Source organism: Mauremys mutica, chromosome 2 (genome assembly GCF_020497125.1).
Source record: "Mauremys mutica isolate MM-2020 ecotype Southern chromosome 2, ASM2049712v1, whole genome shotgun sequence".
Classification (NCBI taxonomy): Eukaryota; Metazoa; Chordata; order Testudines; family Geoemydidae; genus Mauremys; species Mauremys mutica.
In genome coordinates this window covers 151,669,463-151,682,090 of record NC_059073.1, presented here as the reverse complement: position 1 = coordinate 151,682,090, position 12,628 = coordinate 151,669,463, and the positions used below count along the sequence as shown (strand labels likewise).

Here is a 12,628-nt window from a genome sequence, read left to right as displayed (position 1 = left end):
TTTACTCATTTTATTGGAAGTCAGTTACCAAATTACAAAGACACAGACAGTTAAATAAACAATAATAGTGATGAATTAAGTTTCAGGATAGACTGAGATCTGGGGAGGGAGGGGGAAAAGAAGATGACTCAATATACATAAATCCACAATGGTAAAAAAACCCTGAAAAAATCTGAACCAATCACATGAACTACAAACAGAAAACACTGATCTTTATGCTAAGATTCAAAATGCTATCTTAGATACAATCTTTTATACATTTGTCTGATAGACCCATAGGACAAGATTTTCACAACTGGATGCCTAAAGTTGGGCTATAGAGTCCATATTTAGATGCTTTTAGTGGTCAGATTTTCACAAGTGCAGAGCACTAATAAGCTCCCAGTGAAGTCAATGGAGATACACCAGGAACTAAGTTGGCCACAGTGTTCATCCAAACATTGGGCTCAAACTGTTTGAGGTCTTTCAAGTTTTGCATGATTATTTTTAAGGTTATGGAGACAAGATTATCCATGACTGTTTTCAAAGATTTATCACTCCTACTCTCAAAGTGGTCTTTGATTTCTTTTAAAGCTCTGGCTCATGTTTCCCAGGGGAACATCATTTCTTAAACAACAGTATCAAACAATATGAATGACATGGATGTGCAACCCAAATGATAAATGTCCTTACAAATAACCTCAATACTTGCTTACTCCCATACCCAACCTTTCTTATACACAGAAAAGGGCTCCCAGAGCCAGTGTTGGCACCATAAGACTTCCCTTAGAACTCTAGGGACCTCAAAAGACCCCAAAGCCTTCCTAAAGGACTTGAGGGAAAGAGGAGGAGGAAATACAGTTCCAGGAGACATCTGATAAGACAGAGGTGAAGGTTGTTTACTTCCCCAGGCAAAAGATATCTAAAATCTTGGAGGAAGAGTTAAGTTGAGCAGAGGAAATGCAACATAGGATAAGGGGTTCTCTGATCTGAGAGTGGAGTGTTGGAATAGGTGGAGGTGCATGTTATACTCTATTTTAAAGGTCCAAATATTAGCCACTATTAAAACCTCTGAACCTAACTACTGCATTATTCCCATGTGCCTGCTTATGCAATACTTAATACTCCCAAATACTTGGGGGGAAAAGCCCAGTTATGATCACATGAGATTGATATATCTGCATCTTAGACTGGGGGTACCTCTGAGGGGGACAGAGAAGATACACAACTATCTACAGTGACATCACTAGAAACCTGAGAAGAAAATGAATAAATAGTAACTTCAAAGCTGAGGATACTGTGGTGGAAGGGGAGGCAAGAATGAGACTAAGTAGTGTCAGACTTCTTTACAATTTGACATCAAACTTCTCAAGTGGCTAAAAGTTTTAAAATGCGAAGGGATACGGATCACTTAAAAAAATAAATCACATTGGTTTTTACCATTCAGAAAACAAGACGGATGAAAACAAAATAATCTGAGGCTATGTACAGTCATGGGCCAAAATATGCAAAAGATGTGCCCACATTTATATTTTAAATCCATATTTAAGCACCTAAATATATGACCTGATTTGCAAAAAGAGCCAAGCACCAGCTGCAAAATGAATTCAATGGGCACTGTTGAAAATAGTGGGTGATGTTGGGTGCTCAGCACTTTTGAAAATGAGGCCAATGTAGGTAGCTAAATAGGGAAGTAAGAGACTAACTAGGTATTATAAATCTTGGCCTTGAAACCTTAAAACTCCACCTTTCCTGTGAAGAGGAAAGACAAATCCTGTAGGACAAGAGGTGATTTAAGACTCCAGGACTATAATGTGTGAATTCTATTTTTGCTGAATTTCTTGTGTATTAAATCTAGCTTCCACAGAAGGAAATAAAACAGAAAACACCAGTATAGCTTAATGGGAATCAAGCTATCCAGACTTCCCTTATATTTTTTTTTCTTGTTGGAAAGTGCTTTTATTAAGTGTTCTTTTAATAGGTAGGAACTCTTATTAAATCAACTTTAAAACTATTTTTCCTGCTCTCTTCCCAGAAGGCACATGCCACTGCTAATTGAGAGAAGCTTTTAAAAAAATTGACACCCTTTATCCCTGAACAAAGATTACATGCACACTAAGTTGTAATCCTTGGCTTTGCAATATTGCTTTACGAGGTTAAGAAGATGAATGTTCATTGCTTTTAATCCCCACCATGATTTACGAGGCTCTAGGTATCCTTTCCCCAGAGCATCTACAACTGTGTGGTTGTTCCGCCTGCTGCTTAAATTACAGAGACATCTGCAAAGTAAATTATGGATTGTTGTCTTACAGTCGAGCTGCCTCTTCATCTCTCCTGCAATATTTCTTTGATTGTAACAAGAGGATTTTACATTTTACCTTGTTTGTTTACTCTGTTTGTTTCTCCCCAGAGTGGGTGATATTATGATGACCTGGATTACTGCCTGTCATGCTTACTTTCAAACAACATTACTACATCTGTAAAAGCGATAAGTGGGTGGGAGCTGAAATCACCTTGCCTTTTTTATTTAAAGCTCTTAAAATTTCACAAATATAGTACTGATTTTCCTAAACTTAACTGAGAAGTCTGTGACCAAAGGACCACTTGAATGTTCTGCATCTATAATGAATACACAACATCTTTCTGTTGCCCTGACTGATCTGAACTATTATTTCAATATTAGAATTGCGCACACACACACACACACACCCACCCCTATCCCTCCACAAATATATATGGAGGGATATCAATGCATATACACATATTATATGCTTGTGTATGTTTATATGAGTATATACATCTATAAGTTAACCTATACCATATGGTGAATGTTTGAAACCTAGCTGTCTAAGTTTAGGCATGTAAAAGCTACATTTGTACACCTAAATAAGTGACTTAATTTGCAAGGATGCTGAGCACCTGCACCTCTTTGATATGACAGTTGTGGGTGCTCAATACCTGACAAATGGGCAGCTTGTTTCAATGGCTAAATATTGATTTATAGGCTAATTTTAGGAATAAAAGTGTTGGAAATTTGTTATGGTGAATCCACATTTGATGCGCTTCTCCTAGTAGGCTTAAGGGGACTGAGGTACACAAGCATTCAGATCTCTAGCAAAAAGATGACTTCAGTTTTGCTTGCAAATAAAGTGCTAGCAGTCTCCATGCGGAAACAGCCAACTGCACTTTCCCCCTCTTATTTGTTCTTTATATTTGTTATCTTTTGTAGATGAATCATGATTCCTGATGATAAGCATGCACTGTCAAGTCTTGACACAAACAGCACTAGAAAAATGTCTAGTGCCATGTTGTCTGCCAACATTTCCTAAGAGGCATGATTTGTAATTCCAACTCTAATCCCACTGTCAAAAAATTAAGCAAGCAAAGTAAACCACACAGTAATAGGTTATCTAGGGCATTCTCATGAGGCAGGAAATGTATTTTCAACAGCTGATAGCACAACATGATCCTGGAACACAGCTACCAAAGAAACTAATCAAGATGTTGATGGCACTAAAAATCAGAAGCTTAAATTATGCATCAGGAAAGAGAACCATCAAGGTATGAGACCTCTGTATTATATCACCAGGTCTGTTTTGATTTTACATACACAACACTGTCCCATGAAGAGACACACATAGGGACATGTGGCCATTTTATTATATTGCTGTTCCCAAAGGATTCTAAATGGAGATAGGGCTGAACCAAAATCAGGGTTCCAGACAGTCCCAAACTTGGAGTGTTTGAGATTTTTCATCAGAATTGTGTGGCCCAGACTCACTGATGAATTCAAAGTATTTTACATACTACATACTGTGCATTCAGAAGAGTTATTGAAATGCAGCTGCCTCCGTGGCAGAATGTGGCATCTGTAACACCATTACCACTCAACTCTTTAGGACAGAATGTGAAGTACATACTATCGAATGGCAACTACGAGAGGTTTAGACATACAGAATGGCATTATGCAAGATGGCATTTGGGCAGGCCACCATGCCGAATATCTTACTGTGAAAACAAATACAAGGATTATTTAATTACCAAAACCTTAGTTTTGCATCCCATCCAAATGATGGCACATCCAACATCACACTGTCCCCAGCACTATGCTCAGACTGCGATATAGTACTGCTTCTGAGGGAAGACCTATTGAATCACCAACACTACTTCCCTCTTCATGTAGGCATTCCTTGAAGATATCCCATCCAATGCTGAGCTGGTTCAATCTTACTTTCCTCATTACATTGAACGGAAGCACAAACCAAGGTGGTATGACTGTAAATATCACACATCACAAATGTAACTCAACTGCTCTTCCCCCCAACCCCCACTCTCTTTGCAGAATGAATTGTTCACTAGACCAAATGGCTAATCTAAATTGATTGTCATCTCCTGGGGATTGAGATGCAGACTCCAAATTTATTTTGATTTCACCTTCAGAATGCATATTATAACTGCCATCACACATATGACAGCAGTGCTTAAAAACCAGCTACCTCCATCTGGTCTGAACTTTAAATAAGTATGGAACATTATCAATGGTCCTCATTCCCCAGCATTTGATTCCTGACATCAATAAAGGAAGAGAAGCTTGGCGCTGAATTCCACAATTGATCTAGACACTAGCATATTAATATTAATAAACATGAGGGAGCCTGTGACATTGTCTTCTTTTCCTCTCTGAAAGAGCTTTTACTGAGGTATGACTTTGAAATAAGGCATATCTCATTTGACAAAAGTAATACCCTGCAATTACGAGGAAAAAAAACACATTATAAAAAAGTGAAGCTCAAAAAGAGAAAATGAATTTTTGTCCTTTAAGAGGCATTGAGCAGGCTGTAAAAGGACTTTCATTTCCTCCAATCTGCATGTAAATTGAAACAGTCTGAAATGCATGACAGTACAGGCATCTGTAAATATAATTCTGTGAGCAGAACTGGTCACTTGTACAATACTCTGGTTTGAACAGAATATTTCTTCTGAGACTTGCACCAAACACACTATAATATCTAGATTCTTCTTTCTTGGTTTTATGTAGCAAAAACTGGCTTGACTTTATATACAAACAAAATTGAAAAAAAATATTGCATTTTAAACTACAAATTAAATGGATTTGTTTTAGAAAGGATAATTTCATTTAGCACAGGTTTCCAGCAGGTGATGCAGAGATCTATAAAATAGAAAAGTCTACCTGTGATTATGTTGCCACATCATCCAAGATCTTAGAGAAGTACAGTTCAGTCCTTAGCTGGCCTCATTCTCCAAAGTCATCACTTGGTTAGTCACTAAAATCTGCCAAAACAAACATACAAAAAGAAAAAGTAAAATACTTAAATGTCAACAGTTTATGTTTAATGCATGAAGTAACATATAAAGTATCTGATTAAAAAACTCAGTCCTATGGAGGGGGGAAACAAAAAATTACAACTGCATTTTTTTCTCTGGATCTTGATGTATAATGTACAGTAAGTGTGAGGGGGAGTGGCTCTTTGTGGTATATGGACTCCAACTGAGAAAACATGCAAAAGCACTGAAGTGCCCATATTTCTAACAAGCTGCCTAAAAACCTGTTGAATTTCTATTGCCAATGCCCATTACTGAAGATCATGATGCTAGGAAACCTGTGATAATGTAGATTCACTGTTATGTCTGTATTTCCTTCATGCCAACTATCATTCATCTCAGCATGAAAATAAACATACAATGATTTCTCTAATGGATGGCACAGTGATGACATGAGTTAATTGCATATTTAGTGTGAAATGCTGTGTTAACGTTCTTATTGTTTTGAAGTTAAACTGTGTAACCACTATGGTTTAGTTCAGAATCACATACTGACTTAACAAGTGCACCACTGGACTGAAGATGTAATTAAAAAGCCTATAATGGGGTAAGTAACACAGCAAGGTCATGTTGCTCTCTCATTTTTGGAGCTCTGGCTTCAAAGCTGAAAGAATGAATAAGTCACGAGTGAAATACTTTAGACAGAGTCTTGATTATTATAGGATTGACAATGTGCTTAGTATTGTAAAAGATTAAGTGCCCACCCCTGAGATTTTGATGATCTAGAGGACAGAAAAAGACAGACAAGTCACAATGGTAAATGTAAAAGAAATTACCCAAGATATGTTGATCATGTTTTTAAATAATGTACACACTGGCTACTTCTGCATGGGTGTATTCCAACACCAGAAAAAAAATGGTCATGGAGGATAAGGCTTAAGTGGCTTAGCTGAGTTGTGGGACATTCATAGCACCATCCCAAACTGTGCCTAATGCTAAGCAAGAATATCAGTTTCTGACTTCCATGAACACCACCCTCTTAAAAGTTAGAGTCACATCCCCAAGAAGTTAGAGTTATTTTACTGCAAAATCAATAAACAGTGCAGTGATGACCAAATAGCATAAGCACCAAAATGGGGAAATTGACATCATTCTCTTGTGGAAAAAAAAAAAAGAGAACAGCATAACCATTTGAACTTCTTAAAGGCACTGGCAACTGAACAACTCTACTAGTGTTCTGTTCCTGCACTCTGACACTGGATGCAAGGCTAATCAGTTTCACTACATTACCAATACAACAAGAAAGCTCTGGGGTAAAATCATGGTGCAGCTGAAGTCAATAGGAGTTTTGCTATTGACTTAATCAGAGTAGGATCCTTCATCAATTTCTTGTTCAGTTGTTAGTGCACTGGAGTCGCTGAAGGAAAATGAAATGAAAAATGAAAAAGAGAAACATAGAACAGAAAGGAGTAGGAAAGAAAAAGGAAGTGAAAGAAACAAACAAAACCCACAAGAACTAAGGCTGAGAGAAAAATAAGGAAAGACTGAATGCCCAGATGAAAAGAGGAAAGATGCAAAGACAGAAGTAGAGTTGAGCTGACAAGCAACTTTTCACCCTCTACCTTTGGTATCCCATGTAATTTTCACATGATAGATAATGTGGGTTACTAGATCACACTGTCCATCAATGCACGTACAACCCTGGCATAAACATGCACACAGCAAAAATAGTTAATCTATGCATACAAATATATACAGCAGAGGTTTTCAGCCTGTGGTCTGTGGACCCCTTGGGGGTCCACAGACTGTGTAATATTTCCAAAGGGGTCCGCCCCTCCATTCAAAATTTTTTAAGGGTCCACAAATGAAAAAGGTTGAAACCCACTGATATATAGTATAGGCAGAAAAGAGAAGTAAACTACCACAAATCTAGCTATATTTAAAAAATATGCATTTTATTACATAGCTGTCTAAGACAGCAGAATGCTAATTATGCATTTATAAATACAAAGCCTAATTTTGCAGTCCTTACTCGGGCTATATTCCCACTGATTTCATCATTGAGCCCATAAGAGTCAATCCATCTTCTGTGTATGGGTTATCAATACCATGCCATTTAAACAAAAGCTAGCACCAAAATGTCCATTGGCTTCACTGGAAGCAGGATTGGGTCCCAAATGATTTTTTGTTATTTTGTATGCCATGTTGTTGTAGCCATGTTGATCTCAGTATATTAGAGAGACAAGGTGGGTGAGGCACTCTTTTTTATTGGACCAACTTCTGTTGGTGAGCAAGACAAGTTTTTGAGCTTACACAGAGCTCTTCTTCAGGTCTGGTAAATATACTCCGAGCGTCACAGCTAAGTACAAGGTGGAACAGATTTAGCTGTCAGTACGTTTCCCAGACCTGAAGAAGAGTTCTGTGTAAGCTCGAAACCTTGTCTCTCTCATCAACTGACATTGTTCCAATAAATATTAACTCACCCACCTTGTTTGTAATTTTGCCATTAACTTATAACTTCTAATTAAACCTCAGTTTATTTGGCCTGGTAGTGTTCACTTAAGTGAGAATAAATACCCTTCACTGCAGGAAGTGCTGGGAGAAATTCTATGGACTATGTTATGAAAGATGACAGACCAGATGACCAGTGATCCCTTCTGCTTTCAAAAAAATCTCAGAATCTAATACAAAAAATGTAATAGGAGAGCCAAATCTAGAACTGGTCGGAAAATACCAATTTGTGGAACCCAAGATGTTCTCATGGAAACACAAGAGTGCTTGGAAACCATGAGAATATTGCTTCTAACCTAGGTTTGGCTCCTGGCAGCTGGGAGCCTGTAAACCTTAGAAATACCAGCTCCAACTAGTGCTCTCAGGGATTTCAGGCTCCCTATCGCTGGCCCCAGGAGCCTGTCCGGCCTGAAAGCCATGGCTCTCATGATCTAGGCACCACAGCAGAATGTCTGGAAGCCCTTTGAAACCTGATGTAAGCTAGGGATCTCAGGGCTCCTCAGGCCAAACTCTCAGGGTAGCTGGTTTTTCAGGTTGCACAATTTGGAATCCAGGAGTTTGGAATCCATGGGATCTATGGTCCTGGGGCAGTGCGCATGACCGGGCTGCCCAAGTGGCCTGGACCCTGAGGTCCATAAGAGCTGCTAAAATGATTCTTGTGAGATTCAGTGCTGCCCAGTAGCAAATAGCAGCAGTGAACCTGACATGAATCATGTCAATTTCACTGAGCAGCTCCTTTCAGAAACATTGTTTGTGTTTTCAAAAGAAAAATATTTTTGAATGTCCTCTTCATGGAACAGTTCAAAATGACATTTTTTCCTGAAAATGGGAAGTTCAAAATTTCAACCAGCTCTTGCCAAGTCCTGCTCACCTTGCTCATGAGACATCCTATTGACTTCAATGTTAAAGCAAGAAGGATTTGGATGTCAAGTTTTTACTCCCAGAAAAAAAAAATTGCTTTTCTTTTTAACAATTTACTGGTGACCCTGCAGAATTCTCTAACTCACATTAAAACGTGAACATGTTTAGAAGAAAGTAAAAAAGAAACCTTCAGAAGCTCTTTGTTTCTCAGAATCTGCCACATGACAGAAAGCGTGACAAAAAACTCCTTTGATCTGTCTACTGTAGTTTTGCCTTTGCAGGCTTTACATCTGATCTGCTGAAACATGCATGCGTGTACACACCCACACATCAAATTTTCACTTTCACCTTTCCGCTGCAGTCAGAAGTCATCAGAAGTTCTCCTAACAAATTTATACAGTAATAATATAAACTTTTTTCTCATCGTGTCAGTGTCATGTACTATTGATCTGGGCTTTGTATCAGCAATATTAACTTCCTGGATCAATAACTCTTGATATCAGTTAAAAACAGAAGTCAAAAATTTTGCTTAGGGTTACACACACTGCACTATTCTTAAGAGATACTGTGGCTGCTGATGTGGAAGATGTATATGTGTATTAATATACAAATGAATATTATAATACTGGAATTTTGAAAGCCAGAAAATATTTAGATTTTTAGCATTAACATTGAAAACCCCTATTTTTTTTAAATTATTTTTAACACACAGTGAGTGCACCGTCCCATTTGGTTTCTGCTTGACACTTTCTACTGAAAAATACTGACAACTGGAAAGAGATTAGAGTGATTTATATTGCCAAATAAAGACTTCTTTGGTACTGTAGTACTGATTTTTTTATTAGTTACATTGATTTAATTTAAAAAATCTTGTTTCTAACTATTCAGTTTGCCTAGCTGGAGGAAAAGATGAACACACACAATATAATGTATGGTTTGGTTTTATCATCAAGTCTAGACTGTGACTTAGAACTATGCTGCTTGAATACACCAGAAAATACTCATGACAACAGGGAAATTTAGAAAAATCATTTACAAAACAAAGTTAATGCTGTCAAGATTGTTATCCCCCAGGAAATTGAAGGAGAAATCTTGTTGAACCAAATTATATAGAACCTGAATACTTGGCAGAATACTGTGCTATTTGAATTAGAAATATATAAATTTTTTTCAACAAGACAATTAACTGGTGGTCATCTACTTTAGACTAGATTAAATTACAGTTCTCTACTCTATCCTTTCCGCTTGACATATCTGGGACTCCACTAAAGCTTCTAACAATTAATGAGAGCTGGAATGTTTATTCAGGATATACACTATAACAGAATAAATGGCCAGAGATTAGGGATGAGCAAAAATGGGGACCTCCGATCAGTACCTTTTTGGCTGAATTCCTTGACACACACCACCTACAATGGTTGCAGATTGGATATGAAATTGGAAGAGGACTGTTTACTTGTTTGAATGAAAATCAAATCTTACATAAACTACTATTATTTAAAATATTATACTCCAGAATGGTGTAAAACACATTCAAACTCATGATCTTGTATGTCTGCCAACAGCCTTGAAGAGATGGATGTCCCAGACAAAGGCCTGGGACTGTTGACAGGTATCTACTCCACAGTTTCTGTTGTCTCCTCCACTCCAAGATAAAAACAACAACAACAACAAAAAAACTAGTGCCACCAGCTTTTGTATTCTAGTGCTTGTTCCTGAACAGCCACAGCATGGTGCATTAATTAAGACAATCTCCATACATGAACAGCCTGCCAGGTGTTATGGGAAGTGAAGTGGCCATATGTTCCAGACACTTGAGGACAAACCAAACTAGACCTCAGCACTGGGTGTTCAGAATGATCGTCAGAATGGAGTCACAGTACACAGAAACAGAATGAGTGAACAGAGAAAGTTTATGTTGATTCACATATATAAAAGACAACTATCCAAGAGAGAAAGGAAGACAGGTCATTTATTACTTTTAGCCTTAATCTTGCTGTTTTTGATGTCACATTGACCTGGCTGCATTCTTAAAATAAAGTTAAAGTAAAAATCTGACAAACATTAGTATCCTGTGCTTCAGATCAGGCACTTTAAAACTGGAAAGATTAGATAAGTGATGTGTTGATAATCCAAAAGAATGATCAACACATACCGGGATATTGTCAGTCTTACTGTAATCAAACAAAGGGAAACACACACACACACACACACACACACACACACACACGACCTATCATAATGCTCCTGGAAGTTTAGGAGATGAGACACATTACTGTAGTCATGTCAAATAAATCAAATAAAAAATCATTATTGGTGGATGAGTGACTAGGAAATACAATCTCATAAAAGATATGGACCTATGAATAATGTAGATTAAAAGGACCTCGCATTGTTTGATTATAGGTACATATAAATATATTGCACTCTGGTTGGATTAATTATTTATCGGGCAATTCACTTGTCTACCTCCTAGATGCATTCAGTTCTGCTGTATTATTTGTAGGACTGGCATTCCAGCTTGCAGTCTTTGTCAAGTCCATTGTACACCAGCATGTATTCTTCATAAAGGAAAAAACTTTCAACTAAGGTAAAGATGGTCTTTTTGTACGCATCACGCTTATGTGCAAAGTCAGTTGAGGACAGACTGTGATCACAGACTGAAAGGCTTTTCCCTCCTTTACTTTACGAAATCATCATCTTGAGATTGATCTTATCTAACATTGTCATGTAATGAATTTGGCACAAAAAGTGGGAGTGTACTAACAACATTTGCAGGTGACCCAAAGTTGGGAGGTACATTGCCAATCTGGAGGAGGATTGGAATTTCAAACAAGAACATTTGATGACTTAGAAAACTGGAGTAATAGAAATAGGATGAAATTTAATAGTGTAAAGTGCAAGGTCATGCACTTGGGGACTAACAACAAGATTTTTTACTATAAGATGTGAACATATCAATTGGAAGAAACAGTGGAGAAAGGCCTGGGTGCATTGGTCAGTCACAAGATGACTATCAGCTGCTAATGTTATGTGGCTGTGAAAAAGGCTAATCCAATCCTAGGATGCATCAAGTGAGGTATTTCCAGTAGAGATAGGGAAGTGTTAGTGACATCATAAAAGGAATTGGTGAGTCCTCATCTGGAATACCGTGTGCAGTTCTGGTCTCTAGTGTTTAGGAAAGATTAATACAAACTGGAGCAGATGCAGAGAAGGGCTACTAGGCTGATCAGAGGAATAGAAAACCTACTTTACGAGAGGAGACTCAGGAGTTTAGCTTGTTTACCCTAAGCAAAGGAAGGTGGAGAGGAGATATGGTTGGTCTCTATAAATACATTATAGGAAGAAACCCCAGGGAGGGAGAGGAAATATTAAGTTAAGGGCCAGTGCTGGCATAAGAACAAATGGATATAAACTGGCCAAAATAAGTTTAAGCTTGAAATTAAAGGAGAGAAGGAGAGTGGAGGCAAATTACCTAACTTGTTTCAAGACTGAGTTTAATAAGTTTATGGAGAGGATGGTATGATGAGATTGCCCACAATGGCACAGGGCCCATCTGAAACTGCAAAGAACATTGCAAAGAAATGGACTTCCATTGAGAGTTTATTTTATAAATATACACTCACATAAAGATGTGGTGAGGAACAGTTAAAAATGTTGTCACATTTGTTCCTCCAAAAATCAATACATAAAGCACACTTACTCCTCTGCCAGGGCCTCATTCTCTCCCTAGCAAAATTAATAGCAAAGCTCCCAGTGGCTTCAAAGGTACAAAATCAGGCTTTGGAAGCGCTCTCCCACACTGCTCCTATCAACACAGCCAGCCCCCCCCCGCCCCCTTTTTTTTTTGGTTGCTATTTCTTCTGTGAGCAGTAGGTGGCAACAGTTCTTCCTGTTGCAGGTGCACTTCAGCTAAATTAGACCTTGGTTACTAAAGCAACATGTTTTGTATGACTGAGCAGCCATGGCTGCTCATGTTTTCATTCTTGGCCAT

The 12,628-nt window shown here is 38.0% G+C and overlaps 1 protein-coding gene across 1 annotated transcript in view; it reads right to left on the bottom strand.

The window, feature by feature from the left end:
• The window catches only part of CDH12 (cadherin 12), a 914,698-nt gene that overhangs the window by 595,908 nt on the left and 306,162 nt on the right, over positions 1-12,628 (bottom strand). The window contains exon 3 of the mRNA XM_045005599.1: positions 5,171-5,271. The gene's annotated coding sequence lies outside the window, so the exon portion shown is untranslated. The remainder of the gene's footprint in view (positions 1-5,170; positions 5,272-12,628) is intronic.